Here is a 19,963-nt window from a genome sequence, read left to right on the forward strand (position 1 = left end):
GCGGCCCAAGATGTTACTGACAGGAGAGAGACTCAGAGACAGGGAAACTGCAGTGAAGGGCTAATATGCATGTATATTACCCAAAACAGAAACAAACAAACGGTATGAGGGCCAAAATAAAAGGTTAAACAAAAGAATACAATAAGCACCGGTTACCTAATTAGGTAATGGCCACACCTGTGATTGTTGGCAGGGATAGATTTAACCACATCCCTGCCAAATGTACACCTATTTACACCGGCAGAACAGAAGTGGGCCGAATCTATCAATTTTTCCTTACTTCAACCTTATGAACGCCCTTTGTGTGCATCCCGTGAGATGGTGCTGACTGTCTGGCGCGTGCGTGGTTCTGCAGGAAGGGGGCAGCAGCCTCGTAAGATCCGCCTGTCAATCATGGCAATGACACGGAGAGGTTGGGAGGAAGGTGTGTTGGCTTGCCCTCTCTCTGAGTGGCCGAGAGGCGGGCCTTGGGGGGTTGTTCGGCCCATAAGAACTGCGCTTGGTTATGCATTCGGTGGGCCTGAGAGGGGATACCCTGTGACTCTGGTGGAAGACGCCAGTGTAAACAAAGACCAGGCAGGAACGCCAGCGGTTGAAGAGAGAACGAAACAGGCGAGCATGGCTGAGGAAGACAGCCCGCCTTAAACAAATTAAACAACAATTAAAATAAATAATTGCGTACCTGAGGGGACGTGTGTAGATATACTGGGAACTCTGGCCACCCCAGTGTATAGAGAATAGCAGAGCATAGGACGGAGACCCAAACTGACCGGCTTAGCGGCAGTGGGGGCACTGCGTAAGCAGCACCTTTATTTTGTAGTTTTATTACTGTGTTTTATTTTCTCTTTTTATTTTGCCTTTGGTTTTCATTATTATTTCAGAGCACCTGTGCGTGCTGACAGATACAAGTTCAACCCCTGTTTACCATTGTTGGTATAAGGGGAGTTACAGCACCAGCACCATCTGACGACAAATAATAAAAAAGAAAATTACCAAAATAAAACTGAACACCAGTGCGGTGTTTCAAATAAAACCTTATGTCTCCCGTGTGTGTCAGTGAATTGCCCACCACCCTTCCACACCATCACATACATATTATTTATCTATTTATTTATTTATATATTTTTCAAAATTTGCCACTCACCAGTAGGTATCGGGGTGCTGTGTAGCTACAGTATAAAATGCTCTTACAATTTGAGTACAAAAGAATATATCAATAACTGCTAAATCTGCAAATATATACCAGTATCTAAATTTAAAAACTGCATACATTTATTTATTTATTTATATAAAACTACAGCTCTCGATAACAGAAATTCAATCAAATTATCTTTGAAAAAGCATCTATGCATGTGATGACATGATTATATATATATACAGACGTGCTCAAATTTGTTGGTACCCTTACAGCTCATTGAAATAATGCTTCATTCCTCCTGAAAAGTGATGAAATTAAAAGCTATTTTATCATGTATACTTGCATGCCTTTGCTATGTCATAGAATAAAGCAAAGAAGCTGTGAAAAGAGATGAATTATTGCTTATTCTACAAAGATATTCTAAAATGGCCTGGACACATGTGTTGGTACCCCTTAGAAAAGATAATAAATAATGGGATTATAGTGATATTTCAAACTGATTAGTTTCTTTAATTAGTATCACACATGTCTCCAATCTTGTAATCAGTCATTCAGCCTATTTAAATGGAGAAAAGTAGTCACTGTGCTGTTTGGTATCATTGTGTGCACCACACTGAACATGGACCAGAGAAAGCAAAGGAGAGAGTTGTCTGAGGAGATCAGAAAGAAAATAATAGACAAGCATGGTAAAGGTAAAGGCTACAAGACCATCTCCAAGCAGCTTCATGTTCCTGTGACAACAGTTGCAAATATTATTAAGAAGTTTAAGGTCCATGGAACTGTAGCCACCCTCCCTGGGCGCGGCCGCAAGAGGAAAATCGACCCCAGATTGAACAGAAGGATAGTGCGAATGGTAGAAAAAGAACCAAGGATAACTGCCAAAGAGATACAAGCTGAACTCCAAGGTGAAGGTACGTCGGTTTCTGATCGCACCATCCGTCGCTTTTTGAGCGAAAGTGGGCTCCATGGAAGAAGACCCAGGAGGACTCCACTTTTGACAGAAAAAACATAAAAAAGCCAGACTGGAATTTGCTAAAATGCATATTGACAAGCCACAATCCTTCTGAGAGAATGTCCTTTGGACAGATGAGTCAAAACTGGAGCTTTTTGGCAAGTCACATCAGCTCTATGTTCACAGACGAAAAAATGAAGCTTTCAAAGAAAAGAACACCATACCTACAGTGAAACATGGAGGAGGCTCGGTTATGTTTTGGGGCTGCTTTGCTGCGCCTGGCACAGGGTGCCTTGAATCTGTGCAGGGCACAATGAAATCTCAAGACTATCAAGGCATTCTGGAGCGAAACGTACTGCCCAGTGTCAGAAAGCTCTGTCTCAGTCGCAGGTCATGGGTCCTCCAACAGGATAATGACCCAAAACACACAGCTAAAAGCACCCAAGAATGGATAAGAACAAAACATTCTGAAGTGGCCTTCTATGTGTCCTGATCTGAATCCAATCGAACATCTATGGAAAGAGCCTAAACTTGCAGTCTGGAGAAGGCACCCATCAAACCTGAGACAGCTGGAGCAGTTTGCTCAGGAAGAGTGGGCCAAACTACCTGTTAACAGGTGCAGGTCTCATTGAGAGCTACAGAAAACATTTCATTGCAGTGATTGCCTCTAAAGGTTGTGCAACAAAATATTAGGTTAGCGGTCCCATCATTTTTGTCCATGCCATTTTCATTTGTTTTATTATTTACAATATTATGTTGAATAAAAAATCAAAAGCAAAGTCTGATTTCTAATAAATATGGAATAAACAATGGTGGATGCTAATTACTTTTGTCAGTTTCAAGTTATTTCAGAGAAAATTGTGCATTCTTCATTTTTTGTGGAGGGGTACCAACAAATTTGTCTGCATGTCTGTGTATCTATCTATCTATCTATCTATCTATCTATCTATATATATATATATATATATATATATATATATATATATATATATATATATATATATATATATATAATTATGTATTACACACAGACACACAGTATTTGCTTTATTTATTTATTTACTATGGTTATTATTCTACTGTACATTTGTTTACTGTAGTTTCTGTTGATGATGTGCTTGGCTAAACAGGGGCAACCAATCTGTCTGCTTGTTATATTAATAAAGACATAAGCGTGCATGTCTGCGTTAACATGTTGCACTGAATTAAGACCCACACGCATCTACACAATCTCAAAATATCAGATTCCATATCTGAAAAAACAAATAACAGAAATAAATACGCCCACACCACCAGCACTTTACAATAAATAACAAACTATTCAACTACAGTCCGCACTCTTTTGTTTTGCAGTGTGAAGCAAGGTGCGCATGCGTTAACGGCATAAAAGGAATATTCAGTTTACCATGTAAACCCAGAATATGAAAAGAATAAGAGAATTCCGTCTGCATGCATACAGAGCATTCGGAATATTCTAGCATTCCAAATACTTAATATTCTGAATACTTGTGCCATGTGAACATACTGATTGACTTCTTGCATTACCTTCCAAAGCCACAAAGTTTAAAAAAAAACTAAACTGTTAACGAACCCCTACTCATCCAGTGGGTTTCAACAAATACTTAACTACTGCAAAATATAATAGTAACATTTATATTTGTTTTTAGGCAAACAACAAAACCCATCAGTGGTGTCCACAGAAGCCTGGCCGAAGTATTTCCTCAGTTGTAAGTATATATCTAGTATACATCTATACATAATGTAGTGCAACATTATAGTGTGTATTGTTTAGTAATAACAGTGAACAAGGATGTGCTGTGTCCCTATCCCTTTAGCCCTCAGTCTGAGGGGTCCCAGCTAGAATTAAACAATTAAAATGATCATTTTCACAGTACTGTGAAAAACCTCTCGTTACTTATGTGGTTTGCTTCTTTCCAACACGAATCCCCTCAAATTAAGTTTTAATTTCCTGTACTGGTAGGAAGCCAGAATTTTGTAACAACTTGAATGGAGTGGGTTTTACTGCATTCCAAAAGGCCTCTGATTAAAAATCCTAATTAGTGCTAAAATGTGTCAAACCAAACTGTATGACTGACTCATAAAAGGCTTTTTTTTATCCTCATGAAATATATTAAGATATATGGTGTAAAGTTATGCACTGTAGTCTTGAAACATGCTGCTGAGACATGTTACCAGGACAGCTATAGGAGAACTGTTTACCATAACTTGTGGTATATATAGCTTTTTTTTCCAAGTGAACATTGTATAACATTATGGGTTGTAAAATAATTAATTAAATAAATATTTGTATTATTGTGTATTATACATAGAGAATAATTTCCTAAAGTTATCAGTGGTACTGTTTGGGAGCAGTTCACAAAGCCATTTGCTCCATAGTATCATTGGCACCATTTTGTTCTGAAAGGAGAAATGGATGTTAGATGTTGTAAGTAATAAGAGGTAATGGAATGACTTGAAGGGGTACAATTACAAAGTGGTGGTTTAGTGAGTGGTACATACATCAGTATGAGCCTCAGACTGGAACTTGTATTGTGGGTATGTAGTTTCCTGAATAAATACAGATTTGTATTGTTATGATGATATAGTAGTTCCTGTTTGGTTGAGTACATTCTATGAGCACAATCAACAAAAAGTATAAAGCAAACACATTTGACTGTTAAAGGATTTAGCTTTGGGATATGCAATTTTTTTTTTTTTTTTTTACCAATTTCAAAAATTAGAACCCATTGCTAACATATACACTTCAATTTCTGATGGAAAACTTTCATCACAAAAACAAATCTTCCTCTGTTTACCAGGAGTAGTCATTGGGACCAATATGAGTGTGACAACCCTACAGTTTAAGTAAAACATTGAAGTGACTCTGCCCATATCTTTCATCTAGTAGGCAAATTATTAAAAGGGTGGTGCATTATTATGAGGTAGTAAAAAAAAATCAGGTTTTTACAGATCTGACACATTAACAGACCTGTTAGCAAAACGGTTACAATGATTGTTGTCACACTTTTCCCCTAAGGGTAATTACTTAAGCTTTTGGTAACCATTTAAAAATGACATTAATGTGCTGTTCAAATCGAAGACAGGGCCCAGTGTCTACTTTACCTGTGATGAGTGGTGTGTATATTGTCTTCAGTTCCTCCACAAAACAGATTCATTTTTAAGAAGACATTAATGATAGTCTATCACAAAGCCTTGTATTTACCCACATGCATTTGTTAAATAGCATCTTATTGAAGTTACTTAATGAGCATATTTAATTTCAGTGCTCTAAAAAAGGTCCGCTGACAGAACCAAAAAATGTAAAATAGATTTATTTTGCACACCTCAAAAAAACAAACAACAGGTTTAGTATTTAGATTTGAACAAGTCATAACAATTCTTACATCACATTGGCTGTGTATACAGTACCTCCCCTTTGATGTCATCTCTAAAATGAGAAGAAATGGGGTGTGGAGTTACTTTATTTAGACCTGAACACTGTAAACTTCCCCACACTGACCCTTACTCTGGGAGCAGTTCAGTTAATTGTCTTAACCTCTCCTTTTGAACATCAGAGGAAATGCAATCCTAAATAGACACTCGCATAGATATATGCAAGTAGAGATTCTGCAAGACTTCCAGAGGTTATTCTTTAAAGATACTTCCTGAAAAAAAAAAATAAGGGTCTAAAAAACCAAACATGTTTGAGAACATCACCAATATTCGATGATGACTGAAACAGAAAATAAAGTGATTCTAAACCACAAGAGCAAGTAGTTAAGATAATTGTGGTATACATTTGTTTCCTTGTGACACACTTGGGAAAAAAAAAAAGACTTAACTACTGCATCTGAGCGGTGATGGTCAGGTGAAATGACCTTGGAGCATGCCCGGATTACACTGTTACATAACCATCATGCAGAGGTCTTACTCGTGTTTGTTTCAGATAAAGTCAGAACCCCCTCCCCACTCTTGCACACAGAATAGAAAAGAGATATATAGCTTTAAGGATTAAGCTCTCCGTACATTTTAAACTAAACCTAGCTCCACCCTAATATTTTGTTAGATGAAGTTTTGCATCTCAACCACTAAATAACCATGTTTTGAGTCAGTGGCCATCGAACGTCATTTGCCTACGTGTCAATTAATGAACTGAATGCCCAAAGGAGTGAATGTTTCTGAATTCAGGTCTGTACTGAGGTGAGCACTCTCTTAGCTTTCTCTTTCGTACAGTAATGGGGCAGTATCCCTTTTAAGGCTGTGTATCCTATACTACTAGGTACAGCACATACACCTAACTCTCCCTATAATGTACTGTTGTTTTCTGGTTTTAGTGAAAAGGTTGAAGTGTAAGAACGATTCCTCACGCCTCCTGTGAACACAGCTAATGCGGTTAAATGTTGTAAGATATGATATTTGTGTAGGAAGAAAATTTGATTTTAGCTTTAAATTATTATGTTTTAAATTTGGTTAAATAAATGCCTGGTACCCCTTAAGAAGGCACCTTTGGTAGTACAGCGAGTTCAGTACCACTGTCCTCCTGCCGCTTAATTCTGTGTTCAGACTATGCGGCAGCAATTATAAATACAGCACATTACTGGTACGACGAGAAACATGTCTGGGTTTGCAAACCAGATTGTAACAGCACTAGGTTCACTAAGAGGGTGTTATCTTGCAACATCTACCTCTCATCTTCACCAAGCACTCTAATAGCCTAATAACAACCCACTTGGGGGAGTTCTAGCATTTAGTTCTGTACAGTAAATTTCAAAAAAGCAACGTGGGCTAGTACCACTTATAAGGCAGAGGTCTGATATTCTAAGAAGGGCAACCAAAAGGCATGCAAAAACTGGTCTGCATTCATATAAGGTCAGAGTTCCGCTTTCATGTCTTTTTTTTTTCCATGTTGGGGATAGTGCACAGAGATTATGAGAACGGGCAAGATGAAAAAATGAAAACGATGAAAAGGTGCGTTGGTGTTTTGGGGGACTTTTAAGTGGGGGAGTTTTGTTAATAAATGGCTGTATTAATTTAGGAACTAATCAAAGATTAGGGACAGGGAGTAGGGTTAAAACCGATTCAGTTCATGTGGAGCACATAAAAATGGGCTTCCTCTGTGTTCACTCACAGGAAGAACAGGAAATAACCTGCCGTTGGCATGTCTAGGTTTTCGAGTTCTGGGCCACTATTGTTCGAAGTGTTCTGTAGAAGATCTTTTTTAAAAGCTGTAGGGTGGGCAGTTTCCTTTCTTTCTCAGTAACACCGGTATTGGCCCTAGTTAAAGGATGAGTCAGTGGCCCACATGTAACAGAAGAAATTTCCCTTGTAAATTAGATGCAGTAATATTGTGAAGTTACTTAAAATGTAAAACAAAAACAAGAGTACGGTATATTTCAGCAGTGACCATGAATATATTCTGCCATTCTGAACCTATTTCTGTTACAACAAAATATCAATCACCTAAATAGGACTGGACAGTTACCAATGTACCTAGTAATCTTCATTAAACGTATATTTGGGTGTGGCGTGGGACCTGGCTACCTGAGACTATCAAAACCCATTTTACTTCCATACCAAAGCAGTGCCAAGCAGTGAACAAGTCCAAGGAACATACTGAAGCAATTAGTGGCATTAACATGATTTTTCCATTTATTCCATTTATTAAGGCAGCTACATAATGATTTACCATTACCAGCTGTTGCCATCGTTTTAAATTTAGAAGGTAGTATAACTTGTTACTCGTAAAGTAAAGATAAAAGGTGATGCAATATTCTCAGCTAACACAGAATACTATTGTATTGGGAATAAACCTTTTTGTGTGACAGTGGCTGGCTTGTGAAAACCAGCTTTTCATTTCAAACTCAGCCATGGCTGTCTGACTATTTCTGCATGCTGGAACAGATATTGAAAACTGTGGGAGAAAGAAAAGAAAAAGTGTAAACCACTGGTAGCTGCGAGTTACCTAAGTGAGTGCGGGTATGTGAGCCAAGGACAGTGTGGGTGGTGTGGCAGCATGGCAGGGTGAAAACCCGGCAGTACGTGTGTGTGTGTGTGTGGTGGGGGGGGGAAGAGGTTAAATTCCTCCCTGCAAAAACACATGGGGATGTGGCTGGAGCCATGAATTGAATAAGTGATTAAATGATTAATTAAGGCTCCAGCCACCGGTGTATAAATAGGGTGATCACAGGTGTTAGTTTTGATAGCGTTTCTGGTCTCTGAGTCTCCTTGCTGACGCACCCCGTCACAGTGCTAGGAGACAGAATCAACCAGATAAATCCTCTCTTGCTGAAAATAAAGTTAAGGTTTGATAGCTTTAGTAGTTAATCCATTCAGTTTACTTTTTTATATCTTTTTATTTTTGTAATTCATTTTTGGTGCTGGTTAGGCAGCATCAGTGACTAAAGTGCTTTCTATCTACTGAGCAGGGATATCATAAGCTGTGGCAATATGAGAATACCTCTGGCGAATGTTTGAAGCCTGGCCTGAAGGGACTCCTGATTCTCCGTCAATCAGTTCCAGAAACGTGGTAGCGTGCATCTCAGCTTGTCGTGCACTGATGAGGTTGTGCCTCTCCTTATGTTAGTGTGAAACGTCAATCAGAATGTCAGTAAACAAGAGGAAACCAATAAGAAGTGCAGGACTGCTGTAGATGGTGCATGATTGGTGATCACTGATTTAATTACAATACAGGTGCTGCAACTAGGGTACCAGCAGTGGTAGCCATAGTGTCAGATTTAATAAAGAAAACAAAACAAAACAAAGCTAAAAAAAAAAAACGTCAAACCCTCTCTACACTGTTTGGGATCAACATCCCCTAAACTGACCTACTTCTGGGCTCCTAGAGTCCCGGCATTCTCACGGCGACTCCGGCCTCTTCAAACAGCCTTTTCAAATGTCCTTGGCTGGCCAATGCCTTCCACAGTCTTGGAGTGGAAGGGTTTTGTGTAGTAGTTCTCTCCTCCTAGATGTCAACACAACTAGCTTTCGCTGTGCTGTGCAGTAGCCTCGAGCTGTGGCGCAGACACTTTTTGAGCTGCGTGCAGGCTCACCGGGCCCGCCCCCCAGCCATGCAGGACCTCCCAATCAACTCTGCACCGGGCAAGCCTACCTGCTCAATAGTTGCTTAGCAACGCATCTCCTGCTGCGGGTCCCAGCTGCTTCCATAAAGGCACACATGCACTCAAGAACCAGCGACAGGGTGCTCCCTGTCACAGTCTGGCATCAGCTATCTGATTTATACAACTTCAAGATAAAATACATTTTATCTTAGTTTTGCCCAGAATTAAAAATGTATTCTGCAAAAGAAGGTATTGGGGTATTTTTTAAATGTTGGTTCAGTTTCCCTTTTTAAGATGTTAGTAGTGCATGTGTACTAGGGATGCAAGTCGGTTGTGTTCGGTTCGGCTTTCAGCTATTTATTGGTCCAGTTAAAACCAAAAACGAACAGTATTTGTGCTGCTAAGGGAACAGGACATTACATTATTACAATTTTTTTTTTTTTACTGTGACAAATAAGCTCAATAGAGTGTTTTTGCATCACTCAAACCAATGTCTTACACAATAAGACACAATGTAGAAATATAACAATATTGTACAATGAGACATTAACATTAACATTATTTATTTCTTAGCAGACGCCCTTATCCAGGGCGACTTACAATCGTAAGCAAATACATTTCAAGTGTTACAATACAAGTAATACAATAAGAGCAAGAAATACAATAACTTTTGTTCAAGTAAAGTATAAGTGTGACAAACCACAATTCAATAATACAGCAGATAATAGTGATAGTTACATCAGGGTATGATTAAATACAAAGTACTACAGGTTAAACACTTGGCAGATTACAGTATTCTGAAGTACAGGATTAAATGCAGTAAAATAGGGGCAGATAAGAGCAAATCACATAAAGCACATTTACATGAAGGGTGATAGTGTCCCAGGATACAAACAGAGGAGTTCTACAGGTGCTCTTTGAAGAGGTGAGTCTTAAGGAGGCGCCGGAATGTGGTCAGGGACTGGGCAGTCCTGACATCTGTAGGAAGGTCATTCCACCACTGCGGAGCAAGGGTGGAGAAGGAGCGGGCTCTGGAGGCAGGGGAGCATAGCGGAGGTAGAGCTAGTCTTCTAGTGCAGGCGGAGCGGAGAGGTCGAGTGGGGGTGTAGGGAGAGATGAGGTTCTGGAGGTAGCTGGGTGCAGTCTGGTCAAGGCATCTGTAGGCTAGTACAAGAGTCTTGAACTGGATGTGAGCGGTGATCGGGAGCCAGTGGAGCGAGCGGAGTAGTGGAGTAGCGTGGGCGAAGCGAGGCAGAGAGAACACCAGGCGGGCAGCGGAGTTCTGGATGAGCTGGAGCGGACGGGTGGCGGACGCAGGGAGGCCAGCCAGGAGGGAGTTGCAGTAGTCTAGGCGGGAGAGTACCAGGGCCTGGACCAGGAGCTGGGTAGCATAGTTGGTGAGGAAGGGTCGGATTCTTCGGATGTTGCTCAGGAAGAATCGGCAAGTGCGTGCCAGAGTGGAGATGTGCTGGGAATAAGAGAGGCAGGGGTCCAGGGTGACTCCAAGGTTCTTAGCTGAGGAAGAGGGAGAGAGTGTGGTAGATTCCAGAGGAACAGAGATAGAGAGATCAGAGGAGGGGGAGGAGGAGGGAAAGAAAAGGAGGTCAGATTTAGAGAGGTTGAGTTTGAGGTGATGCGAGTGCATCCAGGAGGAAATAGCAGACAGACAGGTAGAGATACGGGAGGAGATGGTGGAGTCAGAGGTGGGGAAGGAGAGGAAAATCTGAGCATCATCAGCATAGAAATGGTATGAGAAACCATAGGATGCGATGAGGGGGCCCAGGGAGCGGGTGTAGAGAGAGAACAGGAGAGGACCCAAGAATGACCCTTGGGGGACTCCAGTTAAGAGAGGGTGAGGTGTGGAGGTTGCTCCACGCCAGGTTACCTGGTAAGTGCAGTTGGAGAGGTAGGAGGAGAACCAGGCCAGAGCAGTGCCAGAGATCCCCAGGTCAGCAAGAGATGATAGTAGAATAGAGTGATCAACAGTGTCAAAGGCAGCAGAGAGGTCGAGGAGAATTAGGACAGAGGAGAGAGAGGCAGCTCGGGCACACTTTAGTGAGTTTGTGACAGACAGGAGGGCGGTTTCAGTGGAGTGGGCAGAGCGGAAACCAGATTGGAGAGGGTCAAGCAGAGAGTGGTTGGACAGGAAAGCAGAGAGCTGGCGGTGTACAGTCCGCTCGAGGGTTTTGGAGAGGAAGGGTAGGAGGGAGACAGGACGGTAGCTCTGGAGGGAGGTGGGGTCGAGGGTAGGTTTTTTGAGGAGGGGTGTGATAGAGGCTTTTTTGAAGGCAGAGGGAAAGATACCAGAAAGTAGAGAGGTGTTGAGGAGGGAGGAGATGAAGGGGAGTAGAGCAGGAGCAGCAGCTTGAAAGAGGTGAGTGGGGAGGGGGTCCAAGGCACACGTGGTGGGTTTGTGACCCTGGAGCAGGGAGGAGAGGTCAGAGTCTGAGAGGGGCAAGAAGGTGGAGAAGGAGGGCGAGTTAGTAGGGGATGTAGTAGGTGTAGGGGTTGGAGCAGGAGGGGGTGCGGGGGAGGGAGAGGTGTTAAAGAGTTTGCGGATATCTGAGATTTTAGAAGAGAAGAAGGAGGCAAAGTCATCAGGGGAGATAGAGGAGGGAGGAGGAGGGGGGGAGGGTTTAGGAGGGAGGAGAAGGTAGAGAATAGTTTACGTGGGTTGTTAGTGGAGGCTTGGATTACAGATTGTTAATAAGCACATTTAGCAGAGGAGAGAGTAGAGGAGAAGGAGGAGAGGAGAGTGTGGTAAAGGTCTAGGGCAGCAGGGAGTTTGGTTCTCTTCCATTTCTTTTCAGCAGATCGCAGTGTGATTCTTGCCGAGCGGAGCGCAGAGGAGAGCCAGGGATGGGGAGAGGAGGGGCGAGCAGGTCGGGAGGTGAGGGGACAGAGGGAGTCGAGGGAGGAGGTGAGTGAGGAGAAGAGGGTGGAGGTAGCAGAGTCTACGGAGAGTTGTGAAAAGGAGTCGATAGGAGGGAGGTGAGAGAGAGCAGTGGAGGCAAGGACAGAGGGGGAGAGAGAGCGGAGGTTACGGCGAGAGGTGATAGTGGGGGTAGGAGGAGCAGGGAGAGGGGGGAGAGACAGAGAGAAAGAGATGAAATAGTGATCGGAGAGGTCGGGGGGTGACAGAGAGGGTGGAGCTTTAATTTTTTTCCTGGTACCCCCTTGCTGTGTTGTCGGTTGGAAGTGGCAAATCACGTCTGAGGAGAACTGCAGCGCATGGTTTTTTAAGTTGCAGTTATTTAATCAACATGTTGGCTTCAAAGTGACCGAGATGTTTGGCAGCATTTTAAAAATGGTTTCTGATTTATGTCAGCAAAAAACTAAAGCTAGAACTTAGGCCTGCCGTTAGCCCTCCGAAAACATATGCAATGTTCTTGTTTAGTATATTTGATTATTGTAGCCCTTACACTTGTTTGCTGTCAATATGCCGATAGAATGCAGAAACAAAGTAATCACACAAACAAATCTAATTTCAATACATGCACAGTAAGCTATCTTAAAAAATAAACTGCCCTGTTCGCAGATGCATCTAATTTAAAGCAGCTTCCAGATATTTGTCCGCAGAATCCCTCTCTCTTCTTTTCCAGTTTCATAATTGTTCGGGACCACAACTTACATTTTCTTTTCTTTTAATACTTTTGTATTAGGCTGTTTTAGTCAGTTTAACATATTTTTTTGTTTGTTTTATTAAGTCTTCAAAGAAAAAATGAACACAAACTTGACAGACTCCATTCTTTTATTCTTTTTACTCAACCTTTCAGCTTCAGCTTTTCACGTCTTTAGAATACATTTTTTTAACAAAAGGTTTAGGTTAGGGTACCCAGGCCAAGTGTTTGCGTATGCCTGTGAGTACTAGCACCAGCACCTTTCAATAACAAACCTGAACACGAACACTAAGTACAGTATGAATCTGCGGTTATCCCTACTGAGGGCAGTGTGGCAATGTGCCCCGCCCCTGTGTGCATTTGTGTGTTGTGTGTTGCGTGCGTGTGTAAATGTTGGTGTATAGATTGGTACACGGGATATAAACGGGTCTGTGTTTCACGTGTACTTAATGTTGATTTGTATTTAGGCACGAGGAGAGCACAAATCACTTCACGTGCTGGTTAAATGTAATATGTGAGCACGGGGTTGCACAGAATTAATTCACGTGCTGGGATTCAAGTGAATAATTAATTAGTAATTGAATCCCAGCACAATAGTATATATAGACGCACATTTCTTGCACTCAGGGTTGGGTGTTCGGAAGAGGAGAACGGGTGAGAGAGAGAGAGAGGAGTAATTAAGATCGTAAAAGTAAAGAGAAGTGTTTTGTTTGTACTCACCGTGTTTGTTTGTCTCTCCGTGCACCGTTTGTTTAGTGTTAATCCGTTTTGTCTGTCTGTTTATTTTGGCTATAGTGCCGTGTCCTGTTTTTGTGCTGTTTGAAACCTTTTATTTGTTAATAAACGCTGAGTGCAGCCATTGCACTCAGCTCATCACAACCACTGTCTGTGTTTGAATTCCTTTCTGGTCTGACGCAACCCACTCTGGCCGTCTTTGTGACAGCAGTCAGAATCAATCAGGAAAGCTTTATCATAACTTTTGATTTATGTTACTACATTAAAATTATTAAGGGATGTTAATATGAACTGTTTACATCCAGAAAAGTGTGCGATGAGGTCCCGAAAAATGCCTCCTCCAAATATCCTGTCACTGGGGTGATCTGGATTAGAACTCTCTTAATGGGTTACTGTCATTTATTAAACTAATAGCTATTTTTCATATCGTTTTAAAAAAGTATTTAAGTACCCAGATTGTATCTTGTGTTCATTTCTTTTTATGCCCATGTGGTCTTGGAAAATAAGACAACAAAATTATAGCTTTCCTAGGGAGTGATTGACTGCAAATTACTGAAAAAGCATTGACATTTTTAAGAAATTATTTAAAACTACATATTACAAACCAGGCTACTGTACCTCTCCATGTATTCAAATAATGATAATGTCTGTGACATTTGTAACCATTACAGAGGAAATATGTATGTGGGTCATTTAACAGTAAAATTATAGTCATCTTTACAGCCAGAGCAATGCAAGTCTGAATATTTCAGTTTTTCCTAAAAGAAAAAAAACTTTTGATGAAAGACTTTTAAAGAAACTGCTGAGATTCACTGTTTTACATACTTCTTGTTTGCTCATTGGAAAATGGTTTTGGGTCCTTTTTTGAAATGCAAAAAAGGCAATTTCTCCTTCCTGTAACTGTTATTTCTTGCTAGTTTTTACCATGAAAACAGTCATTTTAGTATTAGTTTAAGCATTGTTGCTGCATACTTAATAGGTGTTCATTCAAACCTTATTTAAAGCTGTACACGCATTTCCTTTTATAATATATGAAACTACAAACTTACATTTTCATTTCCTGGGATCACCACAGTTCAATATCAATACAAACAAAGATCTGGTCATAAACATTGCATCAGACATTCCTAATGAGCCATTAAAGTAAGGTTGAATTGTTTAAATACAATTTCAACAATAGCAAAAAATAAGTATTTATTTTAATACAATTCATTTGATTTATCAAGTTATGTTAACTAATATATATTTTTGGTTATTTAGATTTGTTTTATATCATTTTTTGTTTGAGACATCCTGGTGCATTTTCAAAAGTTTGAAGACCTCCCTATGGCATCAATAGAGCTTCCAGAATCAGGTCTAATCTCTAAGTACATCTCGTACTCCAGAGTGTTACGATTCACTCCTGCAACACTCTTGACCTGAGTGGATGCAAGAAATACCACACCATTTCTATGTGATGTTTCTTAATTATGTTTTTCTTACACCCACTAGAGGGTTGCAGGGGGTGGTTTAATGGTTGCACTCTGTTGTACCAGATGTACTCAAAGGTTAGACATGATATTTCACACACCCAAGTTCCTCTTTTAAAGTGCATTACATTTAAAAATGAAGTAATATCATATAATGGTGATGTAATATACACATATTGAATCACAACTATGTTTAGCACAACTGAATAACGGAAAGGGATGCACAATGCACAGCCAGTATTGATTTTGAATTTTGTTTTCAGTAGAATGGAATTTAACTAGTGGGTGTGCTGTACTGTCGGCTCATCGGGTCCCGTTACCATTGTGTCCCCAAAGAGGTTTGGTATAGAGAAATGTAGAGGAATGTTTAGTGGGTGTCTCATGCTGCCGGCACTTTCAGTACCCTGGGTAGGAGCTTGAAACGGCAAGGTACATATTCTACCTTTTGTTACAGCAGAAATCAAAGAGATCTCAGGGGGATTCCACCAGAACGTGTTTAATCGTTCATGTAACCTGCTGCTCTTAAACCACAGGACATTTGATCACCCTGCATTTCCCTTTACATGCTTCATTAAAAAACACATTGATGTTTACCATTTTTACAGTATACTACTCTCCAACAAAGATTGGGACAGCAAATGTTGATTCAACCACAAGGCACAAAGACAATGCTTGCATCATATACAGCACTCTCAATGCCCTGCAAAACAGCTATGGTGGAGCCTGACTAAATCGGCACCCGTGTTGAACTGTAATAGAAAACACTTCATACATTAGACATATTTCAACTTAATATAGTTACATTTTGTGGGACTGTACAGTAAGTGCAAATGTTAATATTTGAAGGAGAGTCAGTCTTTTCTGCTTCCAGACTCACAGAGATATGTGTACCAAGCTGCGTGAATTTGAACCCTCAAAAAACATTTTGGTATACTCCCATACAAAGGGTTAATTGACAACATAACATTTACAACCCAGGAAAATTTGACAGCAGCTTCCCCACATTTCCCCTGAGTAATCCTTAAGAACACTCTCAGGGGGTGGAAGAAGCAGTCCTGCTGTATCATACGCCTCTCTCTTCCAGTCTGCACAGTGTCAATTGGTTGTTTTTATAACGAGCACTCCACTACTCTGAAGACTGGCTGAGCGCATGAATTCATTTTAAATTTGCCATATTGAAAATCAAGGAACACACAATATCCCCCAAAGCTTGCATCTGACAGTCTCTCCCGAAACATACTAATAATGGCTTTCCAGAACAGGGTGGTGCATTCATGGGTTTGTGTGGATTTAGATGTATTTGCACAGACTTTCCATTGTCACCTTTAGTGTATTCATGAAAGTGTTAATAAGCAAGAAGTTCCAAGTTGTGGTTAGTTTAAAAAGCAGTGCGCACTCAACTTTGAAATATTTAATTTAAACCTGAAATGAAACTAAAACAAACACCAAGCCCAATTCCCCCACAAACAGAAATAGTTTTGACGGTTGCTATATGTTTTATACGTTAGAGCAGACGAGGGTGGGAAGACTCCACCACATACAGTATTCATTTTATTATACATAACATTGATGCAGTACTGGCATTATCAATTTTTTTTTTTTTATTCAATTCATTTTCGATAAAATACATATTTTTGTTTCCCTTATTTCATTATGTCAAGCTTTATACAAGTCATGAGATGAGGTGGAATACAAAAATAAAAGGAGTAATGCTGCTAACCCCCCCGTATTATGGAAAAAGTGATGCACAGTGCCCAGCCCAACAGCTGGAGGAGCTACTCTTAAAGCACCCTAGTAAATGAATAGATGTCCAGAAATCTTAACCTTTAGTGTCATCAGTTACAATTAAGTAAAGCTTTTATTTAACATCATGTAATCAAAGAAACTACAAAAAGATATTGCAAAAGGCTACCAGAAGTCAAAATAGTAGTACAGTATTTCATGTTAGATTTGGAAATGTACGTTCCAGGCATATTTTCGTTAAGCATATGGAAAACTACAAAGCCGTATGTAATTCAATATGTTAACGTAACATTATTCAGCAGGTTTCATTCGACTGTAAGAAGCAGAATGTGTTAATGCTACAGGGTGATACAAAATGTTGGTCCATAGCTGTTTGTCAATGATAGGCCAACCCAGTATAGATTAAACACACACAACCATCACCAAGCACTGAAAATTTAGTTTTTTGGAGTGTGAGAGTATTCAGTATTGTGGCGCATGTCTGAGAAGCAGTTCGCCAAACTGTGGGGAATACAAATTGGAAGAACCGGTTTCGTTTAAATTCAGCTTCAGCAAAGATGCTGCAGATGCCTGGAGCTCAAAATGTTGCTTGTGGCTGGTTTATGGCACACAACAAATATTGACATTTATATTTTAAAACAGTAAAATGGAAATGACAGTACCAGTTTGGTTTGGTATGACCACAAAATGTATTTTATTTTTAGTTTGGGGTTTTAGTGAATATATTTTCATAAACGGAGACAGATACCACCAGTTTCATTTTGGTGGCTTTCCATTAACTTAACCATCAGAAATAGGTCATGCTTTTAAAGATAACCTATATTCCTGGGGAGAAAATATGAACTCCCGTATGAATGATTTTATTAACTGATACTTTATTCATGTTAAAGTTTTCAAAGCTTTTGTTTAAATGAGTTTACCTTGTCACAGTACTCTGTAGCAGATTCACAAGATACATTTTAACAAGATCTTTGGAAACTGAAAAATTTAAATCAGAATAAAAATAGAAAACAAGTACTTTTATCGTTAAAATTACACTCATATTATCAGTAACCAACACATCAAAAATAAGTTATCATTCCTAGTTGAACAAAAAAAATAGTTAAGCTTGAGGCACCAGCATTAGGTATGAGTAAACATTAATAGAAGCATTGTAAAGTCTGTAAAATAACCATGGCAACACATTCAATTTAGCACAGTAATAATGGCTTTGACCAACTCTTACCTTAGATATGCATTTCAGTGTGATACAATAATTTATGATGATTTTTTTTTTTTTTGAATTCTGAAATAGAAAACCTATACCACAGCCGTGCATCTCAATATCAATTAAAGAACTGTACGACACTGTACAGAAGCTACATCCATGACAAATAATGAGGGTTCCCAGATTCCAAAATAGCTGCACCCTTGCTCTGTGGTCAGAATCTGAAGATCCAGTCCAGTCATATGTTTCCAAGACATCACTCCCTTTTGCCTGTGCCATTTTGGTTAGCTTCTTTTCTAAATGTGTTACTGTGTTCCTGTAATTAGGCCACTAACTTTTTTTTTTTCTTTCAAACATACTACTGGATTTAGATGTCTCTGCCTTTGTATTGTGTAGAGTACCAATTTCGTAATTACTTTATTTGTGAGTAAGGCTGTTGGCCCAAGTAGTGGCAGTTTTTGTATTACCTTCGCCCTTAAGTGCTGAATATGCAGTGAAAAAAAAAAGTGTGGATTGTATGAGATGCAATTTAAAATGAAAGAAATGTTACTCACACCAGAATTTATGCATCACGTTTTAATTTGCTGTGAGTGGTGTTTCATCTGCTGTGTGTACAGGGGTCATTTATATTGATACCCTCTACCACATTTTCCTTTGGACTGAAGAAAGACTTGCATAGATATACCACAAGATTAATCAGATGTGACATTATGAAAAGGCCATAAAAATACATGCTATTCTTTTTTTTCCCCATCATTTGACAACACTTATTTTATTAGATCCATCACTAGCAAGGTAGCCAGATCCTCAGACATGTAATAAATAATACATTCAAGAAATAGGACAGTTGCCTATTTTTAATACACTGTTGTAGGACAAAGGTTAGTAATATAAACTGAACTGCTGTAAGGTTATATCTATAACTAGTTTTAATTTAGTGTTCAGTCTGTCTGCCATTTAGACCAAAAACATGGCGTGCAGTACGTTCATAGGGAGCCTATTTTGATACTAAACTACAGCTTTCCTTAAAATTGCTTTCAGAATTCAAATACTCATCGAATTGAAGGGTTCAGAATATCTGTGGTTTGTACAGAATTTTCAAAGCTATTTTCCTACGCATAGCTTTTACCAATCTATTTATTCATGCCAGGTAACTTGAGCAAATGTGCTGGTGTTTTTTTTACATTTACTTAAAGGTCACTGTGACAGGGTGCCCGCCCCCCCACTATATATTTGTATTATGGTTTATTGTTATTGTTTGTATTTTGTATATTCTGCTGTTTGAAAACCGGCTGTGTATTGGTTCAAATGCAGTTGTATTAGTGTTTGGTCAGGATGGGGTTAATTCCCATCCAGGGGTGATTGTTCAGGTGCAGGTGGTTAGGAGTTTATTGATTGTTAATTGTGCAATTAACTCCTAACCACCTGTTATATAAGCCCAGCTCCAGGCTCATTAGGGTTGGTTGAAGTTAGGAGAAGAGACAGAGACAGAAGCAGAGGCAGAGGCAGAGGCAGAGGCAGAGGCAGAGGCAGAGGCAGAGGCAGAGGCAGAGACAAAGACAAGCTAGAAAGAGATAGACAGCATTGTGAGAAAATGACTGCTGCCTTTGTTTTGTTGCGGTATTTGTTCTGTTTATTTCCTGTATTGTAGCTTTGTTTTGTTTGGCCCTTGTGCCCTTTTATTTTGTGTTTTTAGTATTTTCTATTTTTTTATTTTTTTATTTAGTCGTTGCCAATTTTTTTATTTTTTTTTCTCCCAATTTGGAATGGCCAATTATTTTTTAGGCTCAGCTCACCACTACCAAAGACGAACACACACTGTCCTCCGAAGCGTGTGCCGTCAGCCGACCGCTTTTTTTCACACTGCGGACTCACCATGCAGCCACCCAAGAGCTACAGTGTCGGAGGACAACGCAGCTCTCGGGCAGCTTACAGGCAAGCCCGCAGGCACCCGGTCAGACTACAGGGATCGCTGGTGCGCGCTGAGCCGAGGAAACACTGGCCAACCTAACCCTCCCCCCCCCCCCCCAGGGCGACGCTT

The 19,963-nt window shown here is 40.1% G+C and overlaps 1 protein-coding gene across 3 annotated transcripts in view; it reads left to right on the forward strand.

The window, feature by feature from the left end:
• The window catches only part of LOC117420888 (zinc finger and BTB domain-containing protein 7C-like), a 95,404-nt gene that overhangs the window by 24,765 nt on the left and 50,676 nt on the right, over nucleotides 1–19,963 (forward strand). For all 3 annotated transcript variants that reach the window (XM_058994249.1, XM_058994236.1, XM_058994256.1), the window contains exon 2: nucleotides 3,758–3,817. The gene's annotated coding sequence lies outside the window, so the exon portion shown is untranslated. The remainder of the gene's footprint in view (nucleotides 1–3,757; nucleotides 3,818–19,963) is intronic.

Source organism: Acipenser ruthenus, chromosome 2, assembly GCF_902713425.1.
Source record: "Acipenser ruthenus chromosome 2, fAciRut3.2 maternal haplotype, whole genome shotgun sequence".
NCBI classification, from domain to species: domain Eukaryota; kingdom Metazoa; phylum Chordata; class Actinopteri; order Acipenseriformes; family Acipenseridae; genus Acipenser; species Acipenser ruthenus.